Here is a 12,484-nt window from a genome sequence, read left to right as displayed (position 1 = left end):
ATTAGTTTGGAACTTTACAATTTATGTAGGTCTGAATAGTTAACGTATTCATGCAGTGCTGCCAACATTGTGGAAATACGCGTACCGTTAACCAATCAGATGATGCTGGATCTTAACGAGATTTTCACATGTTTTCACAAAAGATGAGGCGAGAAGGCAATTCGAAAAAAAGCTTATGCTTGTATGTGTTGAACAGGAAAGTTTTGAATGCTCATAACGAGATATAAATTCAATAAAATATTGTAAATAACGAGAACAGATCGTATACTATTAGTTGGTGGAACTGTAACGTATGAAATAGTGTAGCAACGATTAGTACTAGAATTATCATGAACAAGTGAAGAAGTGTGTGTTTTGTGTGTGTTCATACGTAAACTGACAGAAAATCGTCGTGTTGGATGACGACGGTTACTGGGGAGCATCAGTAAATGTGAGTCTGAAATATTTTGCTGATAAACCTACATATCTCGTTTACTGTACCAATAGGATACCGAAATATTGTTTCCCGGGTTCATTTACGTAATGAAACTTGTGGTTGGTCATCACCTGGTTGTTGGAATTCGGCATGTGTGTCGTCATCCGAGCCTTCGTAATAATGCCGCTAGTTTTGAAATTTTTGGTGCTTATCGTTCAAGCCTGGCCATGGCTGAAGGCATTTGAAGTAATGGAGGATTTAATAATAAGGAGCAATATTTGCAAATTTATGCGATAATTGAATCATAATTTTGGGGCGGGAATGCAAATTCTTTATTTTCACACCCACTGCTATGCATTTTGTAGAGAACAGCTATTATAAAATACATATATATCATCTTGATTATGAATTATACATTCTTTCTGTATATTTAGACGTTTTCATCTAGTTACGTGCCCTACACTTGTGTCTGGATTAAAAGAAATATTGTATGAGGTTTAGAAAGACCACAACAATCCACAACTACTGTAGTTAATTACAAAATTCAATGTTGGAACTGACCAAACGCTGTGAGCTAACATTTTCATATTCATATTTTATTGGAATTATAATTTGTTATCATTCATTCCACGCATCCTTCATAGACTAAGCCAAGGATGAAGAAAAGGTCATGTTATATGGCTCATATACACAGAATACCATAGTTTACTTAATTATTTTAATTGAAGTAAATTCTCCATCAGATGACAGGAAGAATGTAATAAGAGAAAGTTTTTAATTCTGGTATAAATAATTTTTATTGTGATTTAAGCTTCTGGAAGTTTATTGAATAACTTGATTCCAATAAGTCGCACTCCTTTCTGATGTTTAATGAGGTTACCATTTGGCATATTGAGATCATGTTTATGTCCTCTGTGTTGTGTATGTATGAGTTTGAAACCTCTTGTGTTCTTTACAATGTGCAAGAGTAAAAGTTCACCAACATCAGGAAATGCATTAAATTTATTATAGTATAATACTCCACAAAAGACTTCTTAACATCTTCATTATTCTAATGGTTTGTTCTTAGGGTTCAGATACTTTTTCTGTAAATTTCCCCAAATATGTAAAGTAACTTAGTTTAGTATTTGATTTCATGAGCATCATATCAGTTACAGTTACAGATTATCCATATTAATGAAAGGGGCAAGGCACACAAATAATCGAAAAACATGGATGATCCAAATTTTGGATGTTATCACGAGAATGTGGTGATTGTCAAATGTAGAAGTTTGGAAATGTGCGCATGGCATAGGTAACAGATGTTTCGAAAATGTGGCGAAGTTAAGATATTTGGAAACGACTATAACAAACCAACACCTGATTCAGGAGAGAACTAAAAGGAGACTGAACTCGAGTAATGCTTGCTACCAATAAATCTAGAGCCTTTTGTCTTCTCGTCTGCTGTCTAAAAACATAAACATTAGAATAAACAAAAATATAATTTTACCTGTAGTTCAGTATGGGTGTGAAACTTGGTCTCTGACTTTAAGGGAGAAACATAGACTGAGGGTGTTTGAGAACAGGGTGTTGAGGAGAATATTTGGACCGAAGAGAGATCAAGTGACAGGAGGTTGGAGAAAACTGCATGAGGAGCTTCATAACTTGTACTCTTCTCCAGGTATAATTAGAGTGATTAAGTCAATGAGGAAGAGAGGGGCAGGGCATATAGCACGAATGGGGTAGAATAGGAATGCATATAGGATATTGGTGGGAAAGCTGGAAGAAAGGAGACCACTGGGAAGACCAAGGCGTAGGTGGGTGGACAATATTAAAATGGATCTCAGAGAGATAGGATGGGATGGATTGGATTGATCGGCTCAGAATAGGGACCTCCAGAGGGTTCTTGCAAACAAGGTTATCAACCTTCGGGTTCCATAAAATGCTATGAAGTTCTTGAGTAGCTGCACAATTGGCAGCTTCTCAAGAAGGGCTCAGCTCCATGAGTGAGTGAGTGAGAATTTTTCTTATTAAATGGAAGAAGAGGCCTGCTGAGATTATTTCCTTTTTGCTCGCATAACGTTATGAATTCGGAAGAAGGTGCTGATGACCTATTTCAAGGTACTGTCTCCGTCATTCACTTGGCAGAACCAAGTTAGAGAGACCTCATTGCAACCAGAAATCCAGCCGAAATTTAAATCAGTCTTGACATTTGAATCAGAAGATGGAATTTTGCTTTTGCCTGAACGTTTTGTAATATTTTATAGGTTATGTGGCAAATTATGTCGGCTTGATGAGTGTATGCCTACAGCAGTGTATTGCGAATATTTTCGTAGTTTCGTAAAGTTGGAATATTTTAACTCATGTAAAAGTGATGGACCCAAAAGCATCGAAAGAGTGATTGTGTAACTTCATTAAGCACGTGGACGTGGCTGTTAAGTCATAGGCCCCACCTTCATGATTCATGTGGGATTACGAGTACTCCTCCCGTTTCAAGGAAGCGGCCTTCGTTTTAGTGCAAGGATGTAAGACTGTGTGGGTTGGATGCAACGGGCAGTAGAGCGGGAGCAGACGATTTTTTTCCCAGCACCGCGTAAGGGAGAGAGTTCATGAGAAACTGATAGTCGCTTAGCTGGTCAGGAATTCCCCGACTTTTATGCAACCCGCAGGTTCATTATTGTGTTCACAAGATTATGTCATTGGGCTCTATCCTGAGTTAGTTGAAAGTAGTTCATATTTTGACACCCGACTTCTGTATATCTATTTTAATATTATCTTCTCATGTACGTTATCACCGTGTTGTTATTTTATATTCTATAGAACGCAGACTTTGACAAATGCTGCATATTTTGCTGCGATCATTTGCTGCACACAGTTTCATGACTGTATAGTGACAGAAGTGTTGTCCCCATCTCAGATGTTCGCACGAACCATAACCTTACCTTTACTTATGAAATCTGAAGCGTAATGCCAGCTTATATTGACTTAAGAAACATGGGAAGGTGGGCTAAATATGTCATTAATTAAATAATTTTCCTTTAAATCTTCTAAATGTCGTCACACCAAGAACATACAGAGTGTTTTAATATGAGTTTTTGTTTATCATCTTGTCATCTGATAGGTATGCATAGTGTAAGAAGAGGTAATTAGGCATTAAGGAAATAATCTTTGATTTGTGTAAATTATATGCATTGCATCGACTCAACACACTCCGTAGATGTATGTATGTTTGATTCCCGGCAGGTGTATATGGAAGTAGACCTGTTTTCATTACAATGCCTAGAACGGTTCTGAACCCATCTTGTCCTCCGTGCACTTTCCTCGAAGGTTAGCTGGAGGGCGCGTGAGACTGATCGTTCACCTCTACCTCCCTGCACCTAAGCAATGTCATATCAAGGCATACAGGGGACACAGAGGAGATTTGTTTCCTGTATTACATAAAAAATTGTAATACTTTAGTTCGAATAGGGCTGGACGACCATGATTCGATTCCAAGCAGGGGAAGAACTATTATCTCCGCTGTCCGGACCCCATTTTTTCCTGGAGACCGTACAGTTGCTTATTTAGTGGGTACGAGGATCAAAACGATTGTCACTTGAAGCTGATCACCCACCTCCATCCAAACGCGTCCACTCCCCTTCTACGCCTCCATGGCGTGGTAGTTGGACACAGGGATAAGTTTATATTTACCTTACATGCGTCTTATGATGTTCAACAATTTGAAGGGACCCGTAAAGATTCCTTATCCAACCGTTCGTTTTGAGGGGGCCTTTCTTTGAAGACACCCAGTAGCTACAGTGTTCAAATGCCCTTGCTGTGTTAATTAAGACAAATCGAATGTTGAAGAATATGCAGACATGGAAGTGTACTAAACAAACAATAAATACATGTAAACTTGTCCTTATGGGAATCCACCTTAGCAATATTTCAACTGCTTAGAAAATGCACGTGTAGTGTAAGGATTCTGGCGTGTTTGCTCCATTTTCTTCCAAGTATCTCGAAAATAGCAATACTTACGGCATGAAGTATGTGCCCCCCCTGATTTTGTTGGAAAAAACAATTCCCTCCGGTAAATATTTGGCGAGTTTCACTCGAGATGCATAATTCTGCATGTAGAATGTCCGTTAATACGCGTATTTTCCGATTTTAACCAAAATTATGATGTGTCGACTTTAGTAAAACTTCCGAATATATTTTTTTAATTAATTCAGCGGTTCTCGAGCTCTTACATATAGGTAGACGGACGGACAGACATGATGAAGCTAACTGGGCTTTTTTCAACTTTTCGCTGCAAACACAGCAATGTAGCCGAAATTAGCTTGTGTACCTGGACATCTGGGGGCACGCAGTAGCGTAGTTGATTGAAGCACTATGCTACAAGGCGGGTTCGAGTCCCTGTTAGGTGTATTTCTTTTTTCAATTTACCTACTCTTCCAGCCGCACTGTGACCCTGTAGTCGACTCAGCCACTAACAGAAAGGAGTACCAGGAATGTTTCTGGGGCGTAAAGGGCGGCCGGCGCGTAAGGCTGACAATTTTACCTCCATCTGTGAGCCGATTATCTAGAGAAAATGTGGGGGCCTCGACGTCTCACAACCCTATGGGCCTTCACGGTCTGTTACAGGGATAGCTTTACCTTTACCTTACCTGGACAGTCTGCAACCGGCGGAGAGAAAGCTAAAGATTAAATAAGAATTGTAACCTTTGTAAAAACAAATATCGAATTTTATAAGTCACACCTTCTACATTAGAATTACACTCGATGCTTCATGAATTAATTCAAAAGCGAAAGTGAGTGCTTGCTTGTAGTAAATACGACCGCACTAAGTGTACTTTCGCCAATAAATTCTGCAGCGGGAATATAGCGTACAAGAGTGACAACCTTCGAGTTTGCCTAAGTGACTACGCTGTTTGTGTGGCATTGCGTCGGCCGATTTCAGTAGTCCTAACGCGGTGGTCGCGAATAGCGCAATGCTCGAATGCACTTACAGTACAGCGTAGGAAACATTGAAAGAAGGAAAATGCTCTTTCTGTGTAACAAATGCTGACGTGTAGCCGGAGAGAGTATAATGTACAGTGCGTCCATAACCTAGGTTCCAGCTGTAAAGGAATTATCAGGTTTACCCCCTTAGCTCAATGGAACGTAGCCATTCTTGAGATTCTACTAGTCAAGAAATTCCCCTACTCTGTTTGACTTAAAGGTTCATTACGCCATAGCTCAAGCGGTTAGTCGCTGGCTTCCCACCGCGGCGGCCCGGGTTCGATCACGGGTCTGGTCAAGTGGGATTTGTGATGCACAAAGTAGCGCTGGGGCAGGTTTTCTCCGAGTACTTCGGTTTCCCGTGCCAATCTTCATTCCACCAATTGCTCCACAATCACCCCACCTATCATCTGGGGCTGGTACAATAGGCCAGAAGTGGCCGCAGTACAAGGGACTTAGTCCCACCCCACTAGCAATAAAAAGAAATAAAGGTTCATTACCATGTTAACAACAGCCCTCCACTTATTCACATCCTGAGCCAGATAAATTGAGTTCACACCGTGATAACCAGTTCTTTAAAGGTCCATTTTGGTAGTATCCTTCCCTCAACTTCTTGGGCTCCCTCGCGATCTCTTCCCTGTAGTTTTTTTAACACTGCGTATGCATTTCTAATCTCATCCATGTATGCTATATTTCCTGCCCATCTCACCCTCCTTGATTTGATTATCCGAATTGTATTTGTTGTACAAATTATGAAGCTCCGTATGTTTTTTCCTTGGCACTACAGCCGCAGTGGGCCTAGGCCTACCTCCATGAACATCTCCGTTCACTTCGGTTTTTCTCGATCTTAAACATTCGGTAGTACTCCTTGGGCGGGTGAGCAGCTCGTCGCAAGGCCTCTACCTGTACACAAACACAGAAAAACGCACACACACAAACTAAACATCCATGCCCTGAGTGGGATTCGAACCCACGATCTCGGTTTCCAAACGAGCGAAGACAGTACATGCCTTAGACCGCTCAGCTACCGTGACGCTCCGTATGTTACTGCATGTAAATATACGTAACTGCGTGCGTTTCCAGGTGCTAGGGATGAATTGGGATAGCTCACTGAGTCGGACAAGCTCGATTCTCGCGAGAAACAGTATTTTTGCCATTGCTACTACCTGCAGAGCTACTTGGGGCCTACTAAGACTGCTGTAGAATGAGTAAGTCGGCTGGAACATGAAGCAGTCCATTCATCCCAATATCATCGCGAGCCGTCGAATGCGTATAACGTTTTTCAGTCTTTTTTTCTTCGTGATGGGCTACCATTAATTAATGTTCCAAGAAATAAAGGATGTGAGATCACACATTTTTTTTATTACTACCTTGTGGGAAGATTTGTAAATCCCAAATAGATCTCTGAACCGCATGTGATTGCCTACAGAGAAACAGCAGTGGGTGTATATTGCTTTGTGTGTACCCTATGTAGCATCGTGACAATCGCAAAGCGAACAGTGCTGAAGGATATAGGGATCATATGGTATTACACACACACATATATATTTGGGTACGCAGTAGCGAAGTTGGTTGAGGTACTATGCTACAAGCCGGAAGGTCGCTGGATCGAATCCCGATGAGGTGGATTTTTTCAATTGACCTAATCCTTCCAGCCGCACTATGGACCCTGGGGTCGACTCAGCCTCTAACAGAAATGAGTACCAGGAATATTCTTGGGGGTAAAGGGCGGCCGGCGCATAAGGCTGACAACCTTACCGCCATCTATGAGCCGATTGTCTAGAAAATGTCGGAGCTTCAACATCTTACAACCCTATGGGCCTCCACTGCCTGTTACAAGGATACCTTTACTTTTACTTATGTACATATATTTTACTTTTTTACTTATATATATATATTGGTCTGTTCAGGGCAATAGAACCATTGTTCTTATGGGAAATATGAACATCGGTTCAACGGGCTCTTGTGAGGACTGTAGTGAATCCAGAAATGAAGTGATGGAACAGAACTTGACCAGCTGAGCAAGTATCAGCAGCCCAGGAAAGACTGCTTCGTGGAATTAGACAAAACTTCACGACTCTTCGTCCTAAGAAGGTGCAATTTATGGCATGCAGAGCTATTATAAATGATTTTGGTGATAAGAAATCAGCGTGTTTTCTAAAGCGGTTGTAGGTACAAAATGAAAGGACTTCAAAACGGTATGGAAACATTGCCTATAGATGTTCAACATATGTTCCATAAATTACTTTTCAAACGTCAACACATATTCGAACGCTACCCGTGTCCGTCGCAACTGTGAATTTCGCTGTAGGAGCCCTCGGAAGAACTGTGGAGGCGGAGGTTGATGGTGCAAGAATTTCCGAATTAATGTCTGTTTTTGAAAGAGGAGATGGACAGATTCACGGACAAACATACACATGGAGCTCTGTGGTACGGTTCAGAAGAAGGGATAAGAATTCTGGAAATTAATTTAACGCGTGCTGCTGTGGCTGGTTATTTGGACAGTCCTGCCTGAAGTGCATGTAACCTCATAGTCTGCAGGGCTGCATGCTCAAGGTTATTGTGCTCCCCGGCTGGACTACTGTGCAGATACAATCACTTTGGTCACATGGCGTGCACACCTGCCTGCTCTATTTGGACAGTGACTTTGTCTTTCCTTGAAGTGAGCCCATGATTTGGGGAACTGTCAGCCCGAAAGTTGCATCAGTAAGGACTTCTGTAAAGGCAGCAAATTATTGATTTATCTGTCCAAGTTGTGTTTACAAACACATTACTGTCGCAGTAAGAAATATTCAAACCCTCTATTTTCTTTCCGTCCCATTTGAAAATCCGTAGGGGTAGCATGATTCTTGTGTTGTATATTTTCAACGTCAGTAATTTTTAATGTTGTACGTTGTGACACGGGACTTCGGACGCCCACAAACAGTTGGAACAATCAGTTTTAGCCTCTGAACGAGTCATGTTGTCCAAACTTTGTTTGGAAGTTGGCCGTGACCGTCGCTTGCTACAGTAATGTTTTCTTTTTGTTCCCCTCTCAAGGCATTGGCATGGGTTTCTGTATCGACGCAACATATATTAGTAATTCATTATTATGCATTTTCATACTGCATTTGTGTGCCTTACATCTGATGTAGAATCTGTATACTGTAGGTCGAAATCTTATGTTGCTTTTGATACCGGTAGTTTTAGAGAGTGAAATATCTTCCTATCCAATTGGTGCCTGGGGCTAGTGCCCCTGGTTTAAAGCGGCCGTGGCGTGAAGCTGACCACTCATCTCCAACTATTGCCGAGGTCAAGATTACGTGGATCTATGAATCCACTCCCCGTACGTTTTCGTGGTGTTGTGCTTAATTAGTTAAACAAGGACAAATTTACTTACTTACTTGATAGAGAAATAAACAGGAATTAATATAGCCTACAGAACTTGACGACCTGACTATTCTAACGGTAATTTTAACAAGAAAGTTAGTATTCATTAAATTCGACTGGAGATCATGCACCAAATTGTAACAATGAAGTATCTTCTTGAAAATTTATATCTAATTTTACAGGTTAGCGGATCCTCAAAACACATTAGGTGAGAACGCAATCAGTGATGTTCATGACAGTTTATTCTTAAAAATAATTAACAGCTTGTTATAAATTTGGTTTCTTGCTTGGCTTGCTCTTCGACCGTGAAGATGGAGGTAATTTATTCCTCCGAAACGTCTGGTTGTGTCCGAACTACTTGGGGTTACAACCCCGATGACTACTTTTCAATATAAAAGCAGGCGCACAGAACTTATTGGCCTAACTGACAATAATTCCTTGGTCCAAGATAATTCTGTCATGGTCATGACAATTCTTCAGCTACTTGAGAATAAACCTAACACTGTAGTGAAGTATCCTACGAATTAGTTTTTGGAATGTTAAAGTAAAGTCGAGATTCAAGGCCATATTTCTAACAACACAATTTTCTCTTATTTTGAGTGAAACATATGAAGACATCCAGGACTGCTACTGCACTGTTTAATTCGTACCGTTAAGGTGGGTTGTTAAATGAATTATTGTTATTGATACCCACAGTATGTTTTAAGATTAAAGTGTATAATAAAAATACACAAATGGGCCTTTGTATACGGTCTGTCGAGAACTGCAAGGCGGTAGATCAGCCGAAGCAGGTGGGCTGGGAGACATCTGGTTTCCAATAGTAACCATGAACCTACTTTATATAGCAGAACAGGGGTTTCCAGTTGAGAACCTTACTATTTAAAGGAAGCAGCTTAAGGGCAGCAGTTGTCTTCTGCGACCAATTTGTATTTGTTACAGGTCTAAATCCAACGAACCTGAAACTGCTCACAATTTAGTTGTTCGGACGTGTTTTATCATTCGCAAGCAATTGAATTTCAAATTATATTTGTTTCTATCAGCACAACTTCTGTGTATATTCACTATGCGTTATTTATCAACTACATGGGCTTTTGGCCATCCTGAGTTATCCCCATTAACTGTTGGCTGCACTGCTCGCTCCTTGCATTGTCCAGTGTTTACAGTGTGTTGTCGAGATGATATAGTGGGGTTTAATGCTAACATACGTATATGGTCTTGATAAAAATGTTTAATTTGAAAATTTTTAAAATTCTTAAATTGTAAAAAATTGCTGAATTCTAAAGTCCTTTTATTTTAAAGGTTTTGTTCTTTCCATAGATATATTTATTTTAAATATTGGCGTATTTTAGATGGAGATGCGGTGTTTCACAGATGACTTGCGCGTATTTTTTAGACCGCGATGCGGGTTGTCTTCTTTCGTTTAGTTATTCAGTTCTGTGTTTTTGGATTTAGAATTCTTTGTGATCTCGTTCTCTTGTTTTTCGTTGTTTAGTTTTGTGTTTCTGGTGGTGGATGATTTGTTGGTGAATGTGGTGTGGTGGGTATATTATGTGGATCTGAGTCACGGCTTGCACGGCTAACTCTTCGAACCTGAAGATGGATGCAGTATATTCCTCTAAAATGTCGGTAAGCGTCTTCGAGACCACGCGACGCCACATTCCACAAGGTAGTACTCCTCAGGGTCCGTCTTTTTCATTATATTTTATCTCCTAGGTATTTGAATGCTTGTGGAAACCTGTAATGAAGGGCACAGAAGTAAATTGAACATGTAGCAGCAGTAAAAATGCGCAGAAGATTTCAGAAGAAATAAACAGTTGAAAGAAATGTCACCTTCGAAGTTGTACTGATGTTTCTGGCGATGTCCGGGCGCAGGCTGTGCGAAAGCGCCATACAGACTACTTTTGAAAACTACGATTTATATTCGTACATTTCACTCTAATGAACCAGTTCCAGTCATTGGCTGCCCTTACAATAACCGGTCTTACGGATTTCTATAATATTTGAAACATGGCAGCAGTAGGCGACCAGCAACTAAAATGAGCAATTTATAGTTATGGCAGATGGATTGAAGAAAGATAACGGAACAGAATATCATGCAGACACTCCGTAAGGCCAATGAAATTCGATATGGTATCCACGGCCACGCATTTCCTCTAGTTCGCTGAATTAAAAATTACAAGATGAAGGTAAAGTTATCTCTAGGTTTAATTAATTAATTAAGCACCACGTCATGAAGGCGTATAGGTGAGTGAAGGTATAGCTCCCACCATTCTTAATCTCGGCGCTAGATTGAGTTATCAGCTTCACGCCCTTGCCGCTTTACCCCCAGTGAAAAAACTCCCGGTACTCGTTGTATAGGACACTGGGTGGCCCTAGAGGCGGTCTGGACGTTATAGGGAAGAGAAAATTGTCTTGTCTCTGCCGGAATCGTTGATTTTAACAGTATTGAGCAGCAGTTTAATAGTGTAGTCATTTATGTGTCGCCCTATACTTGTATGGAATATAGCGGCTTCGTCTAAACGAGGATCATTTATTTGCATTACGCGGTTCGAGAAATGTGAAGGAGAACGGGTCGTGTGGAGTACTTGTGTCTGCTGAACTGGTTTTGTCCAGCCTGCAGAACCGCACTCGTATTGTATCACAGCCATGTACTCTCTTGTACTCTCTTTCAAGTGCTTTCACGTCACGCATTGCCGGAAATCACATCCTCTATTATTAAATTTCATCGTAGATTCACTATCAATCGCAGAACGTTGTAAAATGGGTAACACAATTTCATGTTCCCTTAGGGCGCCCAAGGAAACTTTTCTTACAGCGAGAGAGATAGAGGAAAGCCCGGTAAAATGAAATGGTCGGGTGGGTTAAAAATCCGCTGTTTCTGTAACAGGCCGTGGAGGCTCACAGGGTTGTGAGACGTCGAGGTGCCCACATTTTCTAGACACTCGGCTCACAGATGGAGGTAAGGTTGTCAGCCTTACGCGCCATCCGCACCTTTACCCCCAGAAAGATTCCTGATACTCATTTCTGATAGAGGCTGAGTCGACCCCAGGGACATAGCGCGACTGGAAGGATTAAGTCGTTTGAGAAATCCAGTGACCTCATCGGGAATTGAACCGGCAACTTTCCGGCTTGTAGCATAGTGTCTCAACCAACTACGCTCCCGCGCGCCTCCGGGCGAATGGTTTTAGATTACCAAAACTTAATTTAGTGGCATAGAGCCGAAATTACTTAACGATGCTCATACAATAATGCGATACTGTACCCAATTGAGTTTTTAATTTGGTGCGGATGGAAGTCATTTTGTTTGTATCTTAAACATTAACAGGTAGGCGTGAATTATAGTGGTCTGTATGTACCTAGAGTTTCGTTTATTTTTTGCTATCTTTAGTTTTTTAAGTGCATGAACGAGCACTTAAATTATCGTAAGGAACCATTATTTCGAGAGGAAACCACATACGTTTGTAAATTTTTGTTCACTGGGGCGAGATGTATAAAATTGAACATTAAAGTTGCCCGCTATTCCATATTACCCCGCGCTTTTAGAAAATCTGATCCTACCAGGTAATTTCTTCGTCTGGTTATATGGCACATACATGGTTAAATGTGATAATCTAACTCTCAGTCTCTTGGCTTACACAGTATACATGATCTTCGCTCGCTCTCAAATATCTGCCTGTCCGATATTCCGTATACCCGTTGCTCTGGCTATCATAGAGAAAATGAAGAAGCCAATAACTGTTC

The sequence above is a fragment of the Cryptotermes secundus genome, unplaced genomic scaffold (genome assembly GCF_002891405.2).
Source record: "Cryptotermes secundus unplaced genomic scaffold, Csec_1.0 scaffold245, whole genome shotgun sequence".
NCBI lineage: Eukaryota > Metazoa > Arthropoda > Insecta > Blattodea > Kalotermitidae > Cryptotermes > Cryptotermes secundus.
The sequence above is the reverse complement of the archived record's forward strand: the minus strand, read 5'-3'. Positions refer to the sequence as shown.